The sequence below is a fragment of the Sorex araneus genome, chromosome 2 (assembly GCF_027595985.1).
Source record: "Sorex araneus isolate mSorAra2 chromosome 2, mSorAra2.pri, whole genome shotgun sequence".
NCBI classification, from domain to species: domain Eukaryota; kingdom Metazoa; phylum Chordata; class Mammalia; order Eulipotyphla; family Soricidae; genus Sorex; species Sorex araneus.
Genome location: NC_073303.1, coordinates 34355848 through 34369220, shown reverse-complemented (window position 1 = coordinate 34369220; position 13373 = coordinate 34355848). Strand labels below are relative to the sequence as shown.

At 42.8% G+C, this 13373-nt stretch overlaps 1 protein-coding gene across 5 annotated transcripts in view; it reads left to right on the top strand.

The window, feature by feature from the left end:
* Positions 1-13373, top strand: part of CSNK1G1 (casein kinase 1 gamma 1) — a 161413-nt gene that overhangs the window by 37522 nt on the left and 110518 nt on the right. The window lies entirely within an intron of this gene.

Below are 13373 nucleotides of genomic sequence, written 5' to 3'. Positions count from 1 at the left end.
TGTCACTGTCATCCAGTTGCTCATCGATTTGTTCGAGTGGGCGCCAGTAACGTCTCCATTCGTCCCTGCTGCGTTCAGGGTCAGGGGAATGAGGCCCATTATTGTTACTGGGTTTTTTTTTTTGTTGTTTCCAATTTAAAATTTTTTTTAATTTTCTTTTCTTGTGGTAGTCCTAAATACTGGCTGGAGCGATAGCACAGCGGTAGGGTGTTTGCCTTACACGAGGCCGACCCGGGTTTGATTCCTCTGCCCCTCTCAGAGAGCCTGGCAAGCTACCGAGAGTATCTCCCCCACATGTCAGAGCCTGGCAAGCTACCCATGGTGTATTCGATATGCCAAAAACAGTAACAAGAAGTCTCAAAATGGAGATGTTACTGGTGCCTGCTTGAGAAAATGGATAAACAACGGGATGACAGTGACTGTGATAATGACAGTTCTAAATAATATCACTACTATTTTTTTTAAATTTTTAAATTTTTATGTTTTTTAAAATTTATTGAATCACCGTGAGATAGTTACAAGCTTTTGTGTTTGGGTTACAATCACACAATGATCAAACACCATCCCTCCCCCAGTGCACATTCCCCACCACTGGTATCCTCAGTATACCCCCCCTTTCCCACCCCCCCATGCCCCATGGCAGACAATATTCTCCATACTCTCTCAACTTTAGGGCATTGTGGCTTGCGATACAGACACTGAGAGGTCATCATGTTTGGTCCATTATCTACTTTCGGCATGCATCTCCCATTCTGACTGATTCCTCCAGCCATCATTTTCTTAGTGATCCCTTCTCTATTCCATCTGCCTTCTCCCCTCCGCTCATGAAGCAGGCTTCCCGCTATGGGGCAATCCTCCTGGGCCTTGTATCTACTGTCCTTGGGTGTCAGCCTCACGTGATGTTATTCTATACTCCACAAATGAGTGCAGTCCTTCTATGTCTGTCCCTCTCTTTCTGACTCATTTCACTTAGCATGATACTCTCCATGTCTATCTGTTTATAAGCAAATTTCATGACTTCATCTCTCCTAACAGCTGCATATTATTCCATTGTGTAGATGTACCAAATATTGTTAGTTTTTGGCACATTGAATACGCCATGGGTAGCTTGCCAGGCTCTGCCGTGTGAGTTTCTGCTTTGCTCTCTTCCCAGAGTTTTTTTTTATAATCTCTGGATTTTGGCTGTTGATGAGATTACATGGCCCAGGGGGCAGTTTGTGGGTGTGACTGCCAAGCTACTGGAAAAATGTGGATCTGGGTGGAGGAGGCCCACCCAGACTCCCTTATAGGGCCATAAGGTTTAGCAGGTGTGATACACCGTGCATGCGGGATACACTGGGTAGCTTGCCGGGCTCTCCGAGAGGGATGGAGGAATCGAACCCTGGTTGGCCACGTGCAAGGCAAATGCCCTACCCACTGTGCTATCGCTCCAGTCCCCATCTTTCGTACCTGGTGAAATGTGCAGAGACACACTAGCACAGAAGAGTGTTTCTTACAAAGGTAAAATCAGCTAAGGGTAAGTGTGTCCGCCACACCTCTCTAGCGTCTGTGTGTGTGTGGCTACATCAGGTTGTGCAGAAAGGTCTCTGTGTTTTGCTCCCTTTACTTAATCACTCAGTGCTCCCTCGTGAACTTTATTTTCTTTAGTTTTCTTTCTTTATTTTTTATATAGGCGTATTGCTTATTCAGCCACTAAGCTGATTGAAGCAGGCATGCACTCCGCATTACTTTTTTTTTAATTTAAATTTTTAAATTTTATTTTCATAAAGTTGTTTACAGTAATTGTTTTAAAAATATCTCAAGGGGCCAAAGAGATAGTATAACAGGGGGCTGAAGTGATAGTGCAGTGGGTAAGGCGTTTGCCTTGTGCTCGGCTGACCTGGGTTCGATTCCCAGCGTCCCATATGGTCCCCTGAGCACCGCCAGGAGTAATTCCTGAGCGCAGAGCCAGAAGTAACCCCTGTGCATCGCCGGGTGTGACCCAAAAGGGGGTAGGGGGAAGAGAGAGAGTGTAACAGGGTAGGTACTTGCTTTGTACAAGGCTGACCTAGTTATATCCCCAGCACCGCATACAGTTTCTGGAACATTGCCAGGAATATTCTGAGTGCAGATCCAGGAGTAAGCCCTGAACACTTTTAGGTATGGCTCTGAAAAACCAAAAAAGACCAAAAAACCCTCAAGAAATACCAAATTTTACAGTGGGCTGGGATCCCCCAACACTGCAGAAAAAATCAGAAATGTTTTACAGTATTCATGTGAAAGTATAAAATACAAGGAACAAGATAAAATGTAAGATTCATAAGTGATTTTCTTCTAGTTCAAAGTAAAAGCTTTATAATCAAATGTTACTTTTTAAAATCATAGTTTTTTATCTTGTTTTTTTTTTTTTTTTTACAAACTCTTAATAACTGTATTTATTTTGGGGCCAAACAGCAATATTTGTTCCATTAGGAAAAGTACCTTGGGGGTCAGAGTATTAGAACAGTGGGTAGGGCACTTGCCTTGCATGTGGTCAACCCAAATTCAGTCCCCAGCAATCCCAGGAGCGATCCCTAGAGTAAGCCCTGAGTACCACTGGTGTGGCAAAAAACAAAACCAAAAACAAGGTACCTTACTTGTGTGATAGCAGTGTGTGATATTGGTTAGCATACCTCCTTATTCAAAAGGGTCCTTTGATACTTCATGGCTAGAAAGCAGGAACAAATGATAGACACGGTTGGTCATTGGGTAAATTAAAGTGAGGAAGGAAGTGAAACAGCAAGTCCCTGACTCCCCTCTTCACTCCAGTAAACCTGATTTGCTGGCCCACAGCTCTCACTATATGTCTCTTTCAGGTACAGAGGTGATTTTTCTATTTCATGGTGTCAGGACTCAGGGTGTGGCATCAGACCCTCCCTGTTCAAGGTATAAAGTTTGATCTCCTGCATTCCTGGGCTGGCAGCTCATGAGGTTCTGAGATAAAACAGTCACTAGTCCAGAACAGATGAAAACTCAGTGTCTTAGAAATGATACTGTTTCTTCCCATTTCATTTTACATATACCCTGCTGTCATTTTAAAAATTAATTTCCCATGTTGATCCACTTATATGCAAATTTCATGATTTCATCTTTTCTAACAGCTGCATAGTATTCCATTGTATAGATGTACCAGAGTTTCTTTAATCAGTCATCTGTTTTTGGTCACTCTGGTTTTTTCCAGATTTTGGCTATTGTAAGCAGTGCTGCAATGAACCTACAAATGCAGATGTCATTTCAACTATACCTTTTGCCTGTCCGAGATATGTTCCCAGGAGTGATATTGCTGGGTCAAATGGGAGCTCAATTTCTAATTTTTTGAGAATCGTCCATATTGTTTTCCAAAAGGGCTGAACCAGTCGGCATATCATGTTGAGTGAAATGAGTCAGAAAGAAAGAGACAGACATAGAAAGATCGCACTCATATTTGGAATATAAAATAGCAGAATGGGACACTAACACCCAAGAGTAGTAGAGATAAGAACCAGGAGGTCTGCCTCACAGCTTGGAAACTGGCCTCACATGCTGGGGGAAAAGGCAGCAGAGATAGAGAAGGGAACACCTAGTAGAGAATGTTGGGAGGACCCACTCTGGTTGAAAGCTGCGTACCCAAGGTAGACTATAGACCGAACATGATGGCCACTCAGTACCTCTATTGCAAACTACAACACCCAACAGGAGAGAGAACAAAAGGGAATGCCCTGCCTCAGAAGCAGGGTGGGGTGGTGGGGGTTTGGGTGGGGGTGGTGGGAGGGATACTGGGAACATTGGTGGAGGAGAATGGGCACTGGTGGAGGGATGTAAACCAAATGCAATCATGAAAGTTCATAAGTTTGTAACTGTACCTCACGGTGATTCACTAATCAAAATAAAAAAAATTAATTTTTCCTTTATTCCCTCAAGACTCCAGCTCTGTTAGAGTGTCTGCAACACCAGTGCTCTACCAGCTCCTCTCTGGTCCCCCCACACTCACTTTCCTCTCCATTCTTATCCAGACCACTCTCTGCTGTGCCCACCAGTTTAGAGCTGGGATTACGTCTTGCCTGTCTCTTGTGGGGAAGTCTGCTGGAACGCTTGCTAAGCTGACATCAGTGCAGAGTCCATGCCCATGTGTGGTCCACTTGCGGGTGAACTAGTATGGGGAGCCGCCTGCCAAATTTTCAAGGCCTTCTCATTACCGCGTGGTAGGCAGACCAAAGGTTCTCCAGTGAGACCATCGTTAATGGGCTCCTTTCAGGGTAGACTCCCAAGCTTCATGGGATTAATCAGCCTTCCTGTGATTCTTCATATTTGGTAGAGTCTGGGATGCTGAAGTCAAAGGGTTCTTTCTCTTCTTGGCTATAAGTTTTATTTTTTAAAAAATTTTTATTTATTTATTTATTTATTTATTTTTTGCTTTTTGGGTCACACCTGGCTCTGCACAGGGGTTACTCCTGGCTCTGCACTCAGGAATTATCCCTGGCGGTGCTCAGGGGACCATATGGGATGCTGGGAATTGAACCCGGTTCGGTCGCATGCTATCGCTCCAGCCCCAAGTTTTATTTTTTTACATTAAAAACGTTAATATTAGGTAACTGTGATTTGCATTGTTATTCACAGTTGAGTTTCAGGTGTACAGTGTTCCAATACCAGTCCCATAACCACTTCCTTCAATCACTGTTCCCAGGCTTCCTCTGACTCACCCAGCCTCCTCCTTTGGCAGGCCCATTTGAAACTTGCATGTTGTCGTTTGGATTTCATGCTTACGGCATTCTTGCCTCCGAGGTTTAGATCTATGCATATACCACACTTCTACCCCACCAGTGGGCCTGTGACCCCTCCTTCCTTCCCCATTACCGCCTATCCATCTCTTCTTCTCCCCTTCATCTTCCCTCCTCCCTCTCCCTACCCGCCACTCCCATCCCCAGCATTTCTTTCCTTTCCTGTCCGCATTTCTGTAATCGAGAATCAAGGGTAATCTGGGTATCCTACTTTTGGTACTTTGTATTCTTTCCACTTGCTTTTTTTTTCTATATACCATACATAAGTGAGATCATCTAGTATTTGTCCTTCTTCTAACGCACTTAACATGATATCCTTTAATTCCATCCAAGATGCAGCAAGTTTCATGATCTCATCATTCCTTGCAGATTCAATGTATTCCATTGTGTATGCATACCATACTTTCATTATTCATCTGTTGGTTACTGGGCACCTAGGTTGATTCCGTAACCTAGCCTCTGTGCTGAGTGCTGCAGTGAATAATGGTGTGTATCTGTCCTTTTGAATGAGTGCTTTTGTGCCTTGTGAGTAGATACCAAGAGTTAGAATTGCTGGGTTATATGGCAGCTCAATTCTTACTTTCCTGAGAAACCTCCATACTGTTTTCATAGGGGTTGAACCAGGCAATATTACTACCAGCTGTGGATAAGGGTTTTTTTTTTTTTTTTTACCACACCCTGCAGTGCTCAGGGATTACTCCTGGCTCAGCATTTAGAAATTATTCCTGGCAGGAATTACTCAGGTAACCATATGGGTGCCAGGGATTAAATCTGGGTTGGCTTTGTGGTAGGCAAATACCTTCCTTGCTGTATTATTATTCAGATAATGTATGTAATCACCAAAATAGTGCCTGTTAATGTGTATCACCTTCTTAGTCTGTATACATGATTAAGTTTCAATTTCCCCCAACTTTTGTGAAGTACATTAAAAAAAAAAAAGAATTGAATGTGATGGGAGTAGGGGGTTTGGGTCACACCCAGCAGTGCTAAGGGGCTGTTCTTGCCTCTGTGCTCAAAATCATATCCAGTGCCAGGAATTGAACCAGGGTCACAGCTACGTGCAAGGAAGTGCCATACCTCCTGTACTATCTCTCTGGGCCTATGCAGTTGGTTATGTTTTGTCTCTTTTGCTTTATCTTTTTGAAAAGAGGTCTGTGTGTACATATATGTGTATTTGTTTATGTAGGTGTTTTTGAACCTTTCAAAAATAAACTACAGGCCTGAGAAAAGATTCTTCCCCCTCCTATTTATGTTTTTGTTTCACAGATGTAACATTGCAGCTTTTTGTTTTGAATCATAGTATTCTTGAATAAATTAAATTTAAAATTAAGATCCCAGAAATAATGCATTTAAATCCTGTTGGGAAAAGTAACAAAACATAACATTCTTGTTACTGTAGTATTACAGTAAAACTTTCAGAATTTTGCCCAGTTCCAATTCAAGCACAATTTTTTGAGGTTCAGTAGCTTTATAAGATATTGAAGAATTCTTTGTTAGTTTCACATTTCCTCCCAAATTAGCAGGAGTAAACCACTTAAACCGTGTTTGTGGATAGAGTGCATGGCTCTTTATTTTATTCCAGGAAGTTCAGTTATGAATTGAATGGGGCCCTTTGAAGAACTATTGTTAAATCCTCATATAACATGACTTATATTTGGTAGCGCAGCTAATACATTGCTGGCTAATAGAGTTAAGATTCAACATTACTTAAGTAAGCAATGAGCTAATTGAAAGAAAGACTTGAACATGATTAACCAGGAGAATTTAATGGTAAAATTTTTAGTCTTGCAAAACAGCAGAAGTATATATTTAGGATGATTATGAACCATATAAATTCATCAAAAGAACAATTATGAGTAGAGTTTGTACTCCGTATTTAAATGATTTAGCTACATATCCTAAGGAGAAAATTGTCTGAACTTATAGTCATGCTTTTACAGAAGAAAGCAATATTCTTTTTTTTTTTTTCCTTTTTGGGTCACACCCAGCAATGCACAGGGATTACTCCTGGCTTTACACTCAGGAATTACTCCTGGCAGTGCTCAGGGGACCATATCGGATGCTGGGAATCGAACCCGGGTTGGCTGCATGCAAGGCTAATGCCCTACCCATTGTACTATCACTCCAGCCCCCAGAAAGCAATATTCTTACTAAAATGGAGCTTGCTGCCAGCCATAGCAAAAAGTGAGCATGCTATAGACACAGCTTTTATAATTTCATATATTAAAAGTAACCATGTGGGGCTGGAGCGATAGCACAGCGGGTAAGGCGTTTGCCTTGCACGCACCCGGGTTCGATTCCCAGCATCCAGCATCCCATATGGTCCCCCAGCACCGCCAAGAGTGATTCCTGAGTGCAGAGCCAGGAGTAACCCCTGTACACAGCTGGGTGTGGCCCAAAAAGCAAAAAAAAAAAAAAAAAAGTAACCATGTGACATAGATTTTGTAATTTTTAATCTTTATTCTTGGGCCTTGTCTGACCTTCTACAAGGACTATACCTGGCTCTGTGCTCGGGGACCTTGTGGTATTGGGGGCTGAACCTGGGCCTCCTTCCTGCACACATGCACTCAGCCCATTGAGTTGTTTATCCATCTCTGTGAGAGATTTTGGGGGGAGTATTAGGTCACATCTGCCAGTGCTTGGAAACTATTCCTGGCTCTGTACTGGGGGTTTCTCCATGTACTGCAAGAGAGGGAATCCTTCTGGGGTTGCTATGTTAAGGCAAGCACCTTAACACTTATATTTAACTCCCTGGCTCCATACAAATTTTAGTCTTTTTTGGGAGGAACTTAAGGCACACACCCAATAATGCTCAGGGTTACTCCTGGCTCTGCACTCAGGAATTACTTGGGAAGTACTTGGGGGATCATATGAGATGTTGGGGATCGAACCTGGGTCCGACAACATGCAAGACAGATGCCCTGCCCATGGTACTATGTTGAATAACATTGGGTTGTCCTTGCTCCTCTGCAGGGAGCTTTATTGAGTTACTCCCACAACAGGACCCCTGGGGCACACCCAATTCCATCAAGTATTAATAATCCCCACGGCAGAGCCTAGCAAGCTCCCTTTGGCGTATTTGATATGACAAATACATTAACAATAACGGGTCTTATTCCTCTGATCCTGAAAGAGCCTCCAATATAGCGCCGTTTGGAAGGACGAGTAAGGAGAGGCTGCTAAAATCTCAGGACTGGGATGAATGGCACCCACTTAAGCAAATCAGTGAACAATGTGATGACAGTGATAGTGATACTAATAATTCTGTGTTGCTTTTTTCTTTCCTTTATGTCATTTGCATGATTTACCAATGTCCAGTAGCTTACTGAGCTCTCCGAGAGGGGCAGAGGAATCGAACCCGGGTTGGCCGTGTGCAAGGCACATGCCCTAGCCACTTTTGTAACATGGGAGTTAATTGACTCTAAATAATATTTACTCCTGTGCATCCATATTTACTTGACAAGTCTCAGTTGTCCTTAGTTCCTAGCACTCCAAAAGCAGGGTCCCGATGAAGGGACTGGATGGAACTTATAAGCTTATAGCTTATAAGCTACCCTGGCATCGAAAGGGAACAAGCTAAGCACCATAAGTATAATAAGTTAAGAATATGATCATGGGACAAACTCTGTCATGACCTAAAAAGAAGTAACTGAACAAGGACCCTGCTGGGGTTAAGAAAGACTAACCCGGCCTGAGGACTGTAGTCTGGGATGTATAGCGAGATGTTCCCAGGAAGAGCCAACCTTTAAGCTTAAGATATCTTTTACTGTGTTCATACAAAATGACTAGAAATATTATAAGAAGTAAATTCACTATGATTGGTTAAATGGATTACTAGCTGAGGAAAGGAGAAAGCAATATACCCTAGGTGGAATCCTGCCCTTGAGCAGATCTCCTAGTTATCTGGAGTGCTGAGCTCTCAGATGAGATCTGTCCTTGGGTTAATCTCCTAGGACTTCCTCTGAAGGAGGGGCTTTACATTTGCTTGTTGTTCTGATAATGTTCAAACCCACCTGGGTGTACCCCGACCCTTATGATATCTATATAACTGTACTGTAAGGTAAGAGGGGCCTGGACTATGAGAAAGAGAAGGACTAGACGAGAACTAACAGGACTTTGAGGTCTACGAGGAGACTAGGATGATCGAACTATGATGACTGGGACTACAACCAAAATATGACTACGATTGTGCTGTAAGGATTGTGCTGTAAGGGGGGAGATCGGACTACGTTGGGGAGGAGAGAGAAATAAACTGTCACCGACCAGCCCGGGGCCCTGTTTCTCCGTTCGCCATGGGCCGGCCAAAGGCACAACTCTTGACCACCGAATGCTCGAGTCCCTCATGCCCCCACGCTTTCTTTTTGAGACTCACAGTACTACTTTTTGGCCCCAAGTTTTAAAGTCTTGATCCTACATGCAAGTATTTTAAACATATCATTTTTTCCGAAGTATTATTGTTTCTTGATTCCCCCCTGCCCCCCATTATTAGGCACTTTTAAAATTTTTCCTCATATATACATACATTCATATTCTCCATCTGTTCTCCTGGTATACCCGTGTCATACTTTTTGGCTAAAAGCTTTCTCTTTTTTTTTTTTTAAATTTATTTTATTTAAGGACACTGATTTACAAACCTGTCCGAGATAGAGCTTCAGACATACAGTATTCCAACCAGTGTAGCTTCTCTCTACAGTTGCTCCCAGGTTCCCCCAGACGCCAGCCTGCCTCCTTAGCAGGCACATCGTTTTTTGTTTTTTTTTTTTTTGGCTTTTTTGGGTCACACCCAGTGATGCTCAGGGGTTACTCCTGGCTTTGCACTCAGGAATTACTCCTGGCGGTGCTTGGGGGACCATATGGGATGCCGGGGATTGAACCCGGGTCGGCCGCGTGCAAGGCAAACGCCCAACCCGCTGTGCTATCGCTCCGGCCCCTTGGCTAAAAGCTTTCTAATTTTACTATTAGGAATTTTAGGAAGCCTGAATACAGTGTGCTGAGCTGAGTGCATTACTGCTTTTTAAAATTTTTTTTTAACATCCTTGTCCTCCTTCCCTCAAGTGAAAATTGATACCTGGGGCCAGGAAGATGACTCAGAGGGCTTTGTATGTGGGAGTGCTATGTTTAGTACCCTAAGCACTGCCCAGAGCAACCCTCTAACACTAGTGAAACCCCCAAATAAAACAAATGGCTAATAGCTTTTGTACATTTCTCTTAGGTTACCAACAGAATCTTAAAATGCTTATAAATGATCATTAGGTGATCTTAGCTTTTACATTTTCTTTCAGTGATATATGTCAGCTTTCACAGATACATTGAGAGACAGTGAGATCTGTTAAGTCTAGTTACTTTTCAGCTTCCAGAATTTTAACTTCTCTAGTCTCTTGTTCATTTACCTATTTTATTTCCCCCTTTTGGCTTACCTTGTTATTTCATTGAAGTTTGGGAAAGGACTAGAGATAACTGCCTAAATTTTATTTGTCATGTTGAATCAGATGTCTCAATGAAACTTTTTTAGATCAGCTAGATTTTTATTTGATTTATTTGATAGATTTTTAAAAATATTTTAGTAATGTACAGAAACACAAAGTAGCTTAAGAACTATTTATTTATTTATTTGCTTTTAGGGTCACACCCAGCTATGCTCAGGGGTTACTCCTGGCTTTGCTCTCAGGAATTACTCCTGGCAGTGCTTGGGGGACCATATGGGATGCCGGGGATTGAACCCAGGTCGGCCGCGTGCAAGGCAAATGCCCTACCCGCTGTGCTATTGCTCCGGCCCCCTAAGATCTATTTAAGTAGATTTGTTGTTAACTACAATCACCAAAAAAAAATAGTTAATGAACCATTGTCATTTCTGATGCCAAACTGTAGCTCTCTACTCTTTAGGGTCATTCAATTCAACTATGAATTAGATGGAACCTTGAGACATACTAATTAAATCCTCACAGTTCTTGAGGTAGAGCAGCTAATAAATTGCTGGCAAATAAGAGTAAGATTTAACATTATCTTTTTTTTTTCCCTTTAATGTAATATTTATTTATTTATTTGCTTTTTGGGTCACACCCAGTGATGCACAGGGGTTACTCCTGGCTCTGCACTCAGGAATTACTCCTGGCGGTGCTCAGGGGACCATATGGGATGCTGGGATTCGAACCCAGGTTGGCCGAGTTCAAGGCAAACACCCTACCTGCTGTGCTATCACTCCAGCCCGATTTAACATTATCTTTAACAAGCAAGGAGGTGATCAAAAGGCCTGCCTGTGGGCCAGAGAGATAGTACAGCAGGTAAGGTGCTTGCCTTGCATGTGGCCAACCCACATTCTATCTCCAGCACCCCATCTGGTCCCCTGCTCAGTAATCCCTGAGCACTGTCAGGTGTGACCTAACCCTTTTCCCACCTGCACCCACCCTCTCTTCCCCTAAAGACCTCATTATGATTCAGTAATCCTCAGAAACATACGAGTTCAAGTCTGAAAACTAGATTTGCAACACATACATGAAAAAGATGACCATTAGGGCCAGAGTACAAGGGGTTAAGGTTTTTGCCTTTTATGCGGCTGGTCCTGGATTGATCTCTGATATTGCATATCACCTCCAGAGCTCACTCTTACATACAGAATGATGAGTAGTCCCTGAGTGTTAGGGATGTGACCCTAACACTTTTCACGACTCCTAAAGAAACTGATTCGCCCCCAAATTCCATAACTAAGATCTGGAAACAATCCAAGTGCTCAACTGCCTGTGAGTGGAGAAAGAGATTGTAGTATATGTACCCAGTGGATGACTAAGATGTAAGAAAAAGTGAAACTGCTATCCAGGGAGATAGCTCAAAGGACATGGTATGCTGACTTGCTCAGAAATTTGCATGCCTGGCTCTTTCCTGTCTTCAGTACCCTGCACTACACAATTCCTTGAGCATCATCAGGTGTGGACTAAAAATGAAAAGATTAAATCTTGCATTTTGCTCTACCTTGGTTAGAATGGGAGAGTATTGTGATAAGTGAAATAGACAGGAAAAGACAGATATCAGCAGACCTCTCTTAGGGAGTATAAAGAAACTAGGGTAAGAAGTACACACTGGTTAATGAAAAGAGATGCTTAGGATACCAGACACATAGTACAGGGGTTAAGGCACTTGCCTTGCATGGAGCCAATCTCTGTTTGCTTGTTTTTTTGTTTGTTTAGTTTTAATTGAATCACCATGAGACACACAGTTGCGAAGTTGTTCATGATTGGGTTTTTCAGTCATACAGTGTTCCTATCAATATCCGTCCCTTCACCAGTGTGCATTTCCCACCACCAGTGTCCTCCTGCCAACACTGCCCATCACCCCATCCCCCTCTCCCCAGCCTGCCTCTATGGCAGGTACTTTTCTTCTCCCTCCCCCACCACTTTCTTTTTCTGCATATGGTTTTCAGTACAGACACCGAGAGGTCATCAGGTATATCCCTTTACCTCCTTTCAGCTCTCCGTTCTGTCTTGAGTGATCATTTCCAGCTATCATTGTCATAGTGGTGGTGCCAGTCTTTTAGTCCCAACACCATGTAGTCCCCTGAGCACTGCTGGAGGTAACACTGGAGAGCCCAGAACTGAGGGTAGCGGCCAGCCCTTGTTGAGTGTGAAAGATAAGGAAACATTTAAGATACTGTCACAAGACCTGAGGAAATACTGGGTGTGGTGGGGGGATGTGGGAAGAGACCAAGAGAAAGCTGTGAAGTGGTATTGGCTTCCTGGGGGTGGGTGTGGGGCTGCCTTGTAAGCCTAGACCAGGAATATATATGCTGTTGTAAATCATGATACCTCAATAAAAGCCTGATTATCATGATACCTCAATAAAATCTTGATTAGAAAGGAATCAGTCTGTTTTTGCCTGATAAGATTAAGTTCTGGTAGTTGATTATAGTTTTAGTTCTACTGGAATTAGTTTTTTTTTAACCTTGAATTCTATCCATAATAACTTTTTTTTTTTTTTTTACTTTCTTAGTAAAAGAAACTTTCTTAGAGATGAATTACCAACCTGTTTTTCCAAAGCGTTGTGCCATTTTATTTATTAAGTCTGGTGGTTCTCAGAGCTTGCTCCTTGCTCTGTTCTCAGGCATCATTCCTTGGTGGTGTTTGGGCAATCATCTGAGCATATGAGGTTACCAACGGGTCACCTGCGTGCAAGACAAGCACATTAATCCCTGTAATGTCTTCTCTTTCTTTTTTTAAGGGGCCATTTAGACTTTTCTGCCTGTGTTGCTGAACTGTCTCTTTGGCATGCCTCTGAGGCTCCATTTGATCATTTCTTTTTTTTTTTTTTTTTTGCTTTTTGGGTCACACCTGGCAATGCACAGGGGTTACTCCTGGCTCTGCACTCAGGAATTACTCCTGGTGGTACTCAGGGGACCATATGGGATGCTGGGAATGGAACCCGGGTCGGCCGCATGCAAGGCAAACGCCCTACCCGCTGTGCTATATAACTCCAGCCCGTTTTTCATTTTCTATATTTCTATTTTGTTTTGGTTTTAGGGTCACACCCAGCAGTGCTCATGGCTACTTATATTATGTGGCTGAGTGGGGTAAGGGTTGCTCCTGGTGCTTAGGAAACCACAAGAAACTG